Source organism: Oryctolagus cuniculus, chromosome 3, assembly GCF_964237555.1.
Source record: "Oryctolagus cuniculus chromosome 3, mOryCun1.1, whole genome shotgun sequence".
Classification (NCBI taxonomy): Eukaryota; Metazoa; Chordata; class Mammalia; order Lagomorpha; family Leporidae; genus Oryctolagus; species Oryctolagus cuniculus.
This window is the reverse complement of record NC_091434.1, coordinates 130,675,482-130,688,946: the sequence shown is the minus strand read 5'-3', so window position 1 is coordinate 130,688,946 and position 13,465 is coordinate 130,675,482.

The following is a 13,465-nucleotide window of genomic DNA, read 5'->3' as shown; positions in this document are numbered from 1 at the left end:
TACGCAATATGCAGGTTTTCTATAACCTGAGTTTGGGAGAAGCAGCTAACGGGCGTTCTGTAAGCTGGATGAAGGCAAATGCAGTTTAGGGAAGTTCTATATTCTGTGTGCGGAGAGAAGCACTTTACAAGAGTTGTGCAGCCTGGGAGTAGACAGTCGCAATATTCGGGATATCTGTAGCCTGAGTGTAGCAGACGCAGCTTACAAGATTTCTCTCTCCTTGGTCTAGAGGGAAGCAGTGTACAAGAGTTCTGTAGCCTGAGTGTAGAAATAAGCAGCATACAGAGTTCTGTAGCATGGGAGTAGCAATATGCAACACGAGGGATATCCAGAACCCGACTGTGGGAGTCGCAGCTTACGGACGATCTGTTACATGGGTGAATGGAAAAGCATTTTCCGGGAGTTGTGTAACTTGTGTGTAGAGAGAAGCAGTTTACAAGAGTTCTGTAGGCGGGGTGTAGAGTGAAGCACTTTAGAGATTTCTGTAGAGTGGGAGTAACAACACACAATATGAGTGCTTTTTATAACCTGAGTTTAGGAGAAGTAGCGAACGGGCGTTCTGTAAGCTGGATGAAGGCAAATGCAGTTAGGGAAGTTCTATATTCTGTGTGCGGAGAGAAGCACTTTACAAGAGTCGTGCAGCCTGGGAGTAGACAGTCGCAATATTCGGGATATCTGTAGCCTGAGTGTAGCAGACGCAGCTTACAGGATTTCTCTCTCCTTGGTCTAGAGGGAAGCAGTGTACAAGAGTTCTGTAGCCTGAGTGTAGAAATAAGCAGTATAGAGAGTTCTGTAGCATGGGAGTAGCAATATGCAACACGAGGGATGTCCAGAACCCGAGTGTGGGAGTCGCAGCTTATGGACTGACTATCTGTTACATGCGTGAAGGGAAATGCATTTACCGGGAGTTGTGTTACTTGTGTGTAGAGAGAAGCAGTATCAAGAGTTCTGTAGCCTGGGAATAGGCACTCGCAATATACAGGATTTCAGTAACCAGGTTGTAGAGGGAAGCACTTCACAGAGTATCTGTATGCTGGGTGTCGAGAGAAGCAATTTACAGAGTTCTGTAGCATGGGAGTAGAAATGCGCAATGCGTGTTGTCTGTATCTTCACTGTAGGACACGCAGTGTTCGGGAGTTCTGTAAGCTGGGTGTGGAGAAATGCAGTTTCTGGGAGCTGTGTATCCGGTGTGCAGAGAGAACCAGTTTCCAAGAGTTCTGTAGCCTGGGTGTAGAATGCAGCAGTTTACAGAGTTTTGTAGTGTGGGAGTAGCAACACGCAATATGAGGGTTTTTTTATAACCTGAGTGTGGGAGACGCAGCTTATTGGCATTCTGTAAGCTGGGTGAAGGGAAATGCAGTTTACAGGAGTTCTGTAGCCTGGGTGTAGAGAGAAGCAGTTTAGAAACATCTGTAGCCCGGGAGAATGCCTTCGCAATATGAAGGAAACCTGTAATCTGAGCGTAGCAGTCGTAGCTTACAGCATTTCTCTATCCCTGCTCTAGAGAGAAGCAGTTTACAAGAGTTCTGTAGGCTGTGTGTAGAGCGAAGCACTTTAGAGATTTCTGTAGAGTGGGAGTTACATTACGCAATATGCAGGTTTTCTATAACCTGAGTTTGGGAGAAGCAGCTAACGGGCGTTCTGTAAGCTGGATGAAGGCAAATGCAGTTTAGGGAAGTTCTATATTCTGTGTGCGGAGAGAAGCACTTTACAAGAGTTGTGCAGCCTGGGAGTAGACAGTCGCAATATTCGGGATATCTGTAGCCTGAGTGTAGCAGACGCAGCTTACAGGATTTCTCTCTCCTTGGTCTAGAGGGAAGCAGTTTCCAAGAGTTCTGTAGCCTGAGTGTAGAAATAAGCAGAATAGAGAGTTCTGTAGCATGGGAGTAGCAATATGCAACACGAGGGATGTCCAGAACCCGAGTGTGGGAGTCGAAGCTTATGGACTGACTATCTGTTACATGCGTGAAGGGAAATGCATTTACCGGGAGTTGTGTTACTTGTGTGTAGAGAGAAGCAGTATCAAGAGTTCTGTAGCCTGGGAATAGGCACTCGCAATATACAGGATTTCAGTAACCAGGTTGTAGAGGGAAGCACTTCACAGAGTATCTGTATGCTGGGTGTCGAGAGAAGCAATTTACAGAGTTCTGTAGCATGGGAGTAGAAATGCGCAATGCGTGTTGTCTGTATCTTCACTGTAGGACACGCAGTGTTCGGGAGTTCTGTAAGCTGGGTGTGGAGAAATGCAGTTTCTGGGAGCTGTGTATCCGGTGTGCAGAGAGAACCAGTTTCCAAGAGTTCTGTAGCCTGGGTGTAGAATGCAGCAGTTTACAGAGTTTTGTAGTGTGGGAGTAGCAACACGCAATATGAGGGTTTTTTTATAACCTGAGTGTGGGAGACGCAGCTTATTGGCATTCTGTAAGCTGGGTGAAGGGAAATGCAGTTTACAGGAGTTCTGTAGCCTGGGTGTAGAGAGAAGCAGTTTAGAAACATCTGTAGCCCGGGAGAATGCCTTCGCAATATGAAGGAAACCTGTAATCTGAGCGTAGCAGTCGTAGCTTACAGCATTTCTCTATCCCTGCTCTAGAGAGAAGCAGTTTACAAGAGTTCTGTAGGCTGGGTGTAGAGCGAAGCACTTTAGAGATTTCTGTAGAGTGGGAGTTACATTACGCAATATGCAGGTTTTCTATAACCTGAGTTTGGGAGAAGCAGCTAACGGGCGTTCTGTAAGCTGGATGAAGGCAAATGCAGTTTAGGGAAGTTCTATATTCTGTGTGCGGAGAGAAGCACTTTACAAGAGTTGTGCAGCCTGGGAGTAGACAGTCGCAATATTCGGGATATCTGTAGCCTGAGTGTAGCAGACGCAGCTTACAAGATTTCTCTCTCCTTGGTCTAGAGGGAAGCAGTGTACAAGAGTTCTGTAGCCTGAGTGTAGAAATAAGCAGCATACAGAGTTCTGTAGCATGGGAGTAGCAATATGCAACACGAGGGATATCCAGAACCCGACTGTGGGAGTCGCAGCTTACGGACGATCTGTTACATGGGTGAATGGAAAAGCATTTTCCGGGAGTTGTGTAACTTGTGTGTAGAGAGAAGCAGTTTACAAGAGTTCTGTAGGCGGGGTGTAGAGTGAAGCACTTTAGAGATTTCTGTAGAGTGGGAGTAACAACACACAATATGAGTGCTTTTTATAACCTGAGTTTAGGAGAAGTAGCGAACGGGCGTTCTGTAAGCTGGATGAAGGCAAATGCAGTTAGGGAAGTTCTATATTCTGTGTGCGGAGAGAAGCACTTTACAAGAGTCGTGCAGCCTGGGAGTAGACAGTCGCAATATTCGGGATATCTGTAGCCTGAGTGTAGCAGACGCAGCTTACAGGATTTCTCTCTCCTTGGTCTAGAGGGAAGCAGTGTACAAGAGTTCTGTAGCCTGAGTGTAGAAATAAGCAGTATAGAGAGTTCTGTAGCATGGGAGTAGCAATATGCAACACGAGGGATGTCCAGAACCCGAGTGTGGGAGTCGCAGCTTATGGACTGACTATCTGTTACATGCGTGAAGGGAAATGCATTTACCGGGAGTTGTGTTACTTGTGTGTAGAGAGAAGCAGTATCAAGAGTTCTGTAGCCTGGGAATAGGCACTCGCAATATACAGGATTTCAGTAACCAGGTTGTAGAGGGAAGCACTTCACAGAGTATCTGTATGCTGGGTGTCGAGAGAAGCAATTTACAGAGTTCTGTAGCATGGGAGTAGAAATGCGCAATGCGTGTTGTCTGTATCTTCACTGTAGGACACGCAGTGTTCGGGAGTTCTGTAAGCTGGGTGTGGAGAAATGCAGTTTCTGGGAGCTGTGTATCCGGTGTGCAGAGAGAACCAGTTTCCAAGAGTTCTGTAGCCTGGGTGTAGAATGAAGCAGTTTACAGAGTTTTGTAGTGTGGGAGTAGCAACACGCAATATGAGGGTTTTTTTATAACCTGAGTGTGGGAGACGCAGCTTATTGGCATTCTGTAAGCTGGGTGAAGGGAAATGCAGTTTACAGGAGTTCTGTAGCCTGGGTGTAGAGAGAAGCAGTTTAGAAACATCTGTAGCCCGGGAGAATGCCTTCGCAATATGAAGGAAACCTGTAATCTGAGCGTAGCAGTCGTAGCTTACAGCATTTCTCTATCCCTGCTCTAGAGAGAAGCAGTTTACAAGAGTTCTGTAGGCTGTGTGTAGAGCGAAGCACTTTAGAGATTTCTGTAGAGTGGGAGTTACATTACGCAATATGCAGGTTTTCTATAACCTGAGTTTGGGAGAAGCAGCTAACGGGCGTTCTGTAAGCTGGATGAAGGCAAATGCAGTTTAGGGAAGTTCTATATTCTGTGTGCGGAGAGAAGCACTTTACAAGAGTTGTGCAGCCTGGGAGTAGACACTCGCAATATTCGGGATATCTGTAGCCTGAGTGTAGCAGACGCAGCTTACAAGATTTCTCTCTCCTTGGTCTAGAGGGAAGCAGTGTACAAGAGTTCTGTAGCCTGAGTGTAGAAATAAGCAGCATACAGAGTTCTGTAGCATGGGAGTAGCAATATGCAACACGAGGGATATCCAGAACCCGACTGTGGGAGTCGCAGCTTACGGACGATCTGTTACATGGGTGAATGGAAAAGCATTTTGCGGGAGTTGTGTAACTTGTGTGTAGAGAGAAGCAGTTTACAAGAGTTCTGTAGGCTGGGTGTAGAGTGAAGCACTTTAGAGATTTCTGTAGAGTGGGAGTAACAACACCCAATATGAGTGCTTTTTATAACCTGAGTTTAGGAGAAGTAGCGAACGGGCGTTCTGTAAGCTGGATGAAGGCAAATGCAGTTAGGGAAGTTCTATATTCTGTGTGCGGAGAGAAGCACTTTACAAGAGTCGTGCAGCCTGGGAGTAGACAGTCGCAATATTCGGGATATCTGTAGCCTGAGTGTAGCAGACGCAGCTTACAGGATTTCTCTCTCCTTGGTCTAGAGGGAAGCAGTTTCCAAGAGTTCTGTAGCCTGAGTGTAGAAATAAGCAGTATAGAGAGTTCTGTAGCATGGGAGTAGCAATATGCAACACGAGGGATGTCCAGAACCCGAGTGTGGGAGTCGCAGCTTATGGACTGACTATCTGTTACATGCGTGAAGGGAAATGCATTTACCAGGAGTTGTGTTACTTGTGTGTAGAGAGAAGCAGTATCAAGAGTTCTGTAGCCTGGGAATAGGCACTCGCAATATACAGGATTTCAGTAACCAGGTTGTAGAGGGAAGCACTTCACAGAGTATCTGTATGCTGGGTGTCGAGAGAAGCAATTTACAGAGTTCTGTAGCATGGGAGTAGAAATGCGCAATGCGTGTTGTCTGTATCTTCACTGTAGGACACGCAGTGTTCGGGAGTTCTGTAAGCTGGGTGTGGAGAAATGCAGTTTCTGGGAGCTGTGTATCCGGTGTGCAGAGAGAACCAGTTTCCAAGAGTTCTGTAGCCTGGGTGTAGAATGAAGCTGTTTACAGAGTTTTGTAGTGTGGGAGTAGCAACACGCAATAGGAGGGTTTTTTTATAACCTGAGTGTGGGAGACGCAGCTTATTGGCATTCTGTAAGCTGGGTGAAGGGAAATGCAGTTTACAGGAGTTCTGTAGCCTGGGTGTAGAGAGAAGCAGTTTAGAAACATCTGTAGCCCGGGAGAATGCCTTCGCAATATGAAGGAAACCTGTAATCTGAGCGTAGCAGTCGTAGCTTACAGCATTTCTCTATCCCTGCTCTAGAGAGAAGCAGTTTACAAGAGTTCTGTAGGCTGGGTGTAGAGCGAAGCACTTTAGAGATTTCTGTAGAGTGGGAGTTACATTACGCAATATGCAGGTTTTCTATAACCTGAGTTTGGGAGAAGCAGCTAACGGGCGTTCTGTAAGCTGGATGAAGGCAAATGCAGTTTAGGGAAGTTCTATATTCTGTGTGCGGAGAGAAGCACTTTACAAGAGTTGTGCAGCCTGGGAGTAGACAGTCGCAATATTCGGGATATCTGTAGCCTGAGTGTAGCAGACGCAGCTTACAAGATTTCTCTCTCCTTGGTCTAGAGGGAAGCAGTTTCCAAGAGTTCTGTAGCCTGAGTGTAGAAATAAGCAGCATACAGAGTTCTGTAGCATGGGAGTAGCAATATGCAACACGAGGGATATCAAGAACCCGAGTGTGGGAGTCGCAGCTTACGGACGATCTGTTACATGGGTGAATGGAAAAGCATTTTCCGGGAGTTGTGTAACTTGTGTGTAGAGAGAAGCAGTTTACAAGAGTTCTGTAGGCTGGGTGTAGAGTGAAGCACTTTAGAGATTTCTGTAGAGTGGGAGTAACAACACCCAATATGAGTGCTTTTTATAACCTGAGTTTAGGAGAAGTAGCGAACGGGCGTTCTGTAAGCTGGATGAAGGCAAATGCAGTTAGGGAAGTTCTATATTCTGTGTGCGGAGAGAAGCACTTTACAAGAGTCGTGCAGCCTGGGAGTAGACAGTCGCAATATTCGGGATATCTGTAGCCTGAGTGTAGCAGACGCAGCTTACAGGATTTCTCTCTCCTTGGTCTAGAGGGAAGCAGTTTCCAAGAGTTCTGTAGCCTGAGTGTAGAAATAAGCAGTATAGAGAGTTCTGTAGCATGGGAGTAGCAATATGCAACACGAGGGATGTCCAGAACCCGAGTGTGGGAGTCGCAGCTTATGGACTGACTATCTGTTACATGCGTGAAGGGAAATGCATTTACCGGGAGTTGTGTTACTTGTGTGTAGAGAGAAGCAGTATCAAGAGTTCTGTAGCCTGGGAATAGGCACTCGCAATATACAGGATTTCAGTAACCAGGTTGTAGAGGGAAGCACTTCACAGAGTATCTGTATGCTGGGTGTCGAGAGAAGCAATTTACAGAGTTCTGTAGCATGGGAGTAGAAATGCGCAATGCGTGTTGTCTGTATCTTCACTGTAGGACACGCAGTGTTCGGGAGTTCTGTAAGCTGGGTGTGGAGAAATGCAGTTTCTGGGAGCTGTGTATCCGGTGTGCAGAGAGAACCAGTTTCCAAGAGTTCTGTAGCCTGGGTGTAGAATGCAGCAGTTTACAGAGTTTTGTAGTGTGGGAGTAGCAACACGCAATATGAGGGTTTTTTTATAACCTGAGTGTGGGAGACGCAGCTTATTGGCATTCTGTAAGCTGGGTGAAGGGAAATGCAGTTTACAGGAGTTCTGTAGCCTGGGTGTAGAGAGAAGCAGTTTAGAAACATCTGTAGCCCGGGAGAATGCCTTCGCAATATGAAGGAAACCTGTAATCTGAGCGTAGCAGTCGTAGCTTACAGTATTTCTCTATCCCTGCTCTAGAGAGAAGCAGTTTACAAGAGTTCTGTAGGCTGTGTGTAGAGCGAAGCACTTTAGAGATTTCTGTAGAGTGGGAGTTACATTACGCAATATGCAGGTTTTCTATAACCTGAGTTTGGGAGAAGCAGCTAACGGGCGTTCTGTAAGCTGGATGAAGGCAAATGCAGTTTAGGGAAGTTCTATATTCTGTGTGCGGAGAGAAGCACTTTACAAGAGTTGTGCAGCCTGGGAGTAGACACTCGCAATATTCGGGATATCTGTAGCCTGAGTGTAGCAGACGCAGCTTACAAGATTTCTCTCTCCTTGGTCTAGAGGGAAGCAGTGTACAAGAGTTCTGTAGCCTGAGTGTAGAAATAAGCAGCATACAGAGTTCTGTAGCATGGGAGTAGCAATATGCAACACGAGGGATATCCAGAACCCGATTGTGGGAGTCGCAGCTTACGGACGATCTGTTACATGGGTGAATGGAAAAGCATTTTCCGGGAGTTGTGTAACTTGTGTGTAGAGAGAAGCAGTTTACAAGAGTTCTGTAGGCGGGGTGTAGAGTGAAGCACTTTAGAGATTTCTGTAGAGTGGGAGTAACAACACACAATATGAGTGCTTTTTATAACCTGAGTTTAGGAGAAGTAGCGAACGGGCGTTCTGTAAGCTGGATGAAGGCAAATGCAGTTAGGGAAGTTCTATATTCTGTGTGCGGAGAGAAGCACTTTACAAGAGTCGTGCAGCCTGGGAGTAGACAGTCGCAATATTCGGGATATCTGTAGCCTGAGTGTAGCAGACGCAGCTTACAGGATTTCTCTCTCCTTGGTCTAGAGGGAAGCAGTGTACAAGAGTTCTGTAGCCTGAGTGTAGAAATAAGCAGTATAGAGAGTTCTGTAGCATGGGAGTAGCAATATGCAACACGAGGGATGTCCAGAACCCGAGTGTGGGAGTCGCAGCTTATGGACTGACTATCTGTTACATGCGTGAAGGGAAATGCATTTACCGGGAGTTGTGTTACTTGTGTGTAGAGAGAAGCAGTATCAAGAGTTCTGTAGCCTGGGAATAGGCACTCGCAATATACAGGATTTCAGTAACCAGGTTGTAGAGGGAAGCACTTCACAGAGTATCTGTATGCTGGGTGTCGAGAGAAGCAATTTTTACAGAGTTCTGTAGCATGGGAGTAGAAATGCGCAATGCGTGTTGTCTGTATCTTCACTGTAGGACACGCAGTGTTCGGGAGTTCTGTAAGCTGGGTGTGGAGAAATGCAGTTTCTGGGAGCTGTGTATCCGGTGTGCAGAGAGAACCAGTTTCCAAGAGTTCTGTAGCCTGGGTGTAGAATGAAGCAGTTTACAGAGTTTTGTAGTGTGGGAGTAGCAACACGCAATATGAGGGTTTTTTTATAACCTGAGTGTGGGAGACGCAGCTTATTGGCATTCTGTAAGCTGGGTGAAGGGAAATGCAGTTTACAGGAGTTCTGTAGCCTGGGTGTAGAGAGAAGCAGTTTAGAAACATCTGTAGCCCGGGAGAATGCCTTCGCAATATGAAGGAAACCTGTAATCTGAGCGTAGCAGTCGTAGCTTACAGCATTTCTCTATCCCTGCTCTAGAGAGAAGCAGTTTACAAGAGTTCTGTAGGCTGTGTGTAGAGCGAAGCACTTTAGAGATTTCTGTAGAGTGGGAGTTACATTACGCAATATGCAGGTTTTCTATAACCTGAGTTTGGGAGAAGCAGCTAACGGGCGTTCTGTAAGCTGGATGAAGGCAAATGCAGTTTAGGGAAGTTCTATATTCTGTGTGCGGAGAGAAGCACTTTACAAGAGTTGTGCAGCCTGGGAGTAGACACTCGCAATATTCGGGATATCTGTAGCCTGAGTGTAGCAGACGCAGCTTACAAGATTTCTCTCTCCTTGGTCTAGAGGGAAGCAGTGTACAAGAGTTCTGTAGCCTGAGTGTAGAAATAAGCAGCATACAGAGTTCTGTAGCATGGGAGTAGCAATATGCAACACGAGGGATATCCAGAACCCGACTGTGGGAGTCGCAGCTTACGGACGATCTGTTACATGGGTGAATGGAAAAGCATTTTGCGGGAGTTGTGTAACCTGTGTGTAGAGAGAAGCAGTTTACAAGAGTTCTGTAGGCGGGGTGTAGAGTGAAGCACTTTAGAGATTTCTGTAGAGTGGGAGTAACAACACACAATATGAGTGCTTTTTATAACCTGAGTTTAGGAGAAGTAGCGAACGGGCGTTCTGTAAGCTGGATGAAGGCAAATGCAGTTAGGGAAGTTCTATATTCTGTGTGCGGAGAGAAGCACTTTACAAGAGTCGTGCAGCCTGGGAGTAGACAGTCGCAATATTCGGGATATCTGTAGCCTGAGTGTAGCAGACGCAGCTTACAGGATTTCTCTCTCCTTGGTCTAGAGGGAAGCAGTGTACAAGAGTTCTGTAGCCTGAGTGTAGAAATAAGCAGTATAGAGAGTTCTGTAGCATGGGAGTAGCAATATGCAACACGAGGGATGTCCAGAACCCGAGTGTGGGAGTCGCAGCTTATGGACTGACTATCTGTTACATGCGTGAAGGGAAATGCATTTACCGGGAGTTGTGTTACTTGTGTGTAGAGAGAAGCAGTATCAAGAGTTCTGTAGCCTGGGAATAGGCACTCGCAATATACAGGATTTCAGTAACCAGGTTGTAGAGGGAAGCACTTCACAGAGTATCTGTATGCTGGGTGTCGAGAGAAGCAATTTTTACAGAGTTCTGTAGCATGGGAGTAGAAATGCGCAATGCGTGTTGTCTGTATCTTCACTGTAGGACACGCAGTGTTCGGGAGTTCTGTAAGCTGGGTGTGGAGAAATGCAGTTTCTGGGAGCTGTGTATCCGGTGTGCAGAGAGAACCAGTTTCCAAGAGTTCTGTAGCCTGGGTGTAGAATGAAGCAGTTTACAGAGTTTTGTAGTGTGGGAGTAGCAACACGCAATATGAGGGTTTTTTTATAACCTGAGTGTGGGAGACGCAGCTTATTGGCATTCTGTAAGCTGGGTGAAGGGAAATGCAGTTTACAGGAGTTCTGTAGCCTGGGTGTAGAGAGAAGCAGTTTAGAAACATCTGTAGCCCGGGAGAATGCCTTCGCAATATGAAGGAAACCTGTAATCTGAGCGTAGCAGTCGTAGCTTACAGCATTTCTCTATCCCTGCTCTAGAGAGAAGCAGTTTACAAGAGTTCTGTAGGCTGTGTGTAGAGCGAAGCACTTTAGAGATTTCTGTAGAGTGGGAGTTACATTACGCAATATGCAGGTTTTCTATAACCTGAGTTTGGGAGAAGCAGCTAACGGGCGTTCTGTAAGCTGGATGAAGGCAAATGCAGTTTAGGGAAGTTCTATATTCTGTGTGCGGAGAGAAGCACTTTACAAGAGTTGTGCAGCCTGGGAGTAGACACTCGCAATATTCGGGATATCTGTAGCCTGAGTGTAGCAGACGCAGCTTACAAGATTTCTCTCTCCTTGGTCTAGAGGGAAGCAGTGTACAAGAGTTCTGTAGCCTGAGTGTAGAAATAAGCAGCATACAGAGTTCTGTAGCATGGGAGTAGCAATATGCAACACGAGGGATATCCAGAACACGAGTGTGGGAATCGCAGCTTACGGACGATCTGTTACATGGGTGAATGGAAAAGAATTTTCCGGGAGTTGTGTAACCTGTGTGTAGAGAGAAGCAGTTTACAAGAGTTCTGTAGGCGGGGTGTAGAGTGAAGCACTTTAGAGATTTCTGTAGAGTGGGAGTAACAACACACAATATGAGTGCTTTTTATAACCTGAGTTTAGGAGAAGTAGCGAACGGGCGTTCTGTAAGCTGGATGAAGGCAAATGCAGTTAGGGAAGTTCTATATTCTGTGTGCGGAGAGAAGCACTTTACAAGAGTCGTGCAGCCTGGGAGTAGACAGTCGCAATATTCGGGATATCTGTAGCCTGAGTGTAGCAGACGCAGCTTACAAGATTTCTCTCTCCTTGGTCTAGAGGGAAGCAGTGTACAAGAGTTCTGTAGCCTGAGTGTAGAAATAAGCAGCATACAGAGTTCTGTAGCATGGGAGTAGCAATATGCAACACGAGGGATATCCAGAACCCGAGTGTGGGAGTCACAGCTTACGGACGATCTGTTACATGGGTGAATGGAAAAGCATTTTCCGGGAGTTGTGTAACTTGTGTGTAGAGAGAAGCAGTTTACAAGAGTTCTGTAGGCGGGGTGTAGAGTGAAGCACTTTAGAGATTTCTGTAGAGTGGGAGTAACAACACACAATATGAGTGCTTTTTATAACCTGAGTTTAGGAGAAGTAGCGAACGGGCGTTCTGTAAGCTGGATGAAGGCAAATGCAGTTAGGGAAGTTCTATATTCTGTGTGCGGAGAGAAGCACTTTACAAGAGTCGTGCAGCCTGGGAGTAGACAGTCGCAATATTCGGGATATCTGTAGCCTGAGTGTAGCAGACGCAGCTTACAGGATTTCTCTCTCCTTGGTCTAGAGGGAAGCAGTTTCCAAGAGTTCTGTAGCCTGAGTGTAGAAATAAGCAGTATAGAGAGTTCTGTAGCATGGGAGTAGCAATATGCAACACGAGGGATGTCCAGAACCCGAGTGTGGGAGTCGCAGCTTATGGACTGACTATCTGTTACATGCGTGATGGGAAATGCATTTACCGGGAGTTGTGTTACTTGTGTGTAGAGAGAAGCAGTATCAAGAGTTCTGTAGCCTGGGAATAGGCACTCGCAATATACAGGATTTCAGTAACCAGGTTGTAGAGGGAAGCACTTCACAGAGTATCTGTATGCTGGGTGTCGAGAGAAGCAATTTACAGAGTTCTGTAGCATGGGAGTAGAAATGCGCAATGCGTGTTGTCTGTATCTTCACTGTAGGACACGCAGTGTTCGGGAGTTCTGTAAGCTGGGTGTGGAGAAATGCAGTTTCTGGGAGCTGTGTATCCGGTGTGCAGAGAGAACCAGTTTCCAAGAGTTCTGTAGCCTGGGTGTAGAATGCAGCAGTTTACAGAGTTTTGTAGTGTGGGAGTAGCAACACGCAATATGAGGGTTTTTTTATAACCTGAGTGTGGGAGACGCAGCTTATTGGCATTCTGTAAGCTGGGTGAAGGGAAATGCAGTTTACAGGAGTTCTGTAGCCTGGGTGTAGAGAGAAGCAGTTTAGAAACATCTGTAGCCCGGGAGAATGCCTTCGCAATATGAAGGAAACCTGTAATCTGAGCGTAGCAGTCGTAGCTTACAGCATTTCTCTATCCCTGCTCTAGAGAGAAGCAGTTTACAAGAGTTCTGTAGGCTGTGTGTAGAGCGAAGCACTTTAGAGATTTCTGTAGAGTGGGAGTTACATTACGCAATATGCAGGTTTTCTATAACCTGAGTTTGGGAGAAGCAGCTAACGGGCGTTCTGTAAGCTGGATGAAGGCAAATGCAGTTTAGGGAAGTTCTATATTCTGTGTGCGGAGAGAAGCACTTTACAAGAGTTGTGCAGCCTGGGAGTAGACAGTCGCAATATTCGGGATATCTGTAGCCTGAGTGTAGCAGACGCAGCTTACAAGATTTCTCTCTCCTTGGTCTAGAGGGAAGCAGTGTACAAGAGTTCTGTAGCCTGAGTGTAGAAATAAGCAGCATACAGAGTTCTGTAGCATGGGAGTAGCAATATGCAACACGAGGGATATCCAGAACCCGATTGTGGGAGTCGCAGCTTACGGACGATCTGTTACATGGGTGAATGGAAAAGCATTTTCCGGGAGTTGTGTAACTTGTGTGTAGAGAGAAGCAGTTTACAAGAGTTCTGTAGGCGGGGTGTAGAGTGAAGCACTTTAGAGATTTCTGTAGAGTGGGAGTAACAACACACAATATGAGTGCTTTTTATAACCTGAGTTTAGGAGAAGTAGCGAACGGGCGTTCTGTAAGCTGGATGAAGGCAAATGCAGTTAGGGAAGTTCTATATTCTGTGTGCGGAGAGAAGCACTTTACAAGAGTCGTGCAGCCTGGGAGTAGACAGTCGCAATATTCGGGATATCTGTAGCCTGAGTGTAGCAGACGCAGCTTACAGGATTTCTCTCTCCTTGGTCTAGAGGGAAGCAGTTTCCAAGAGTTCTGTAGCCTGAGTGTAGAAATAAGCAGTATAGAGAGT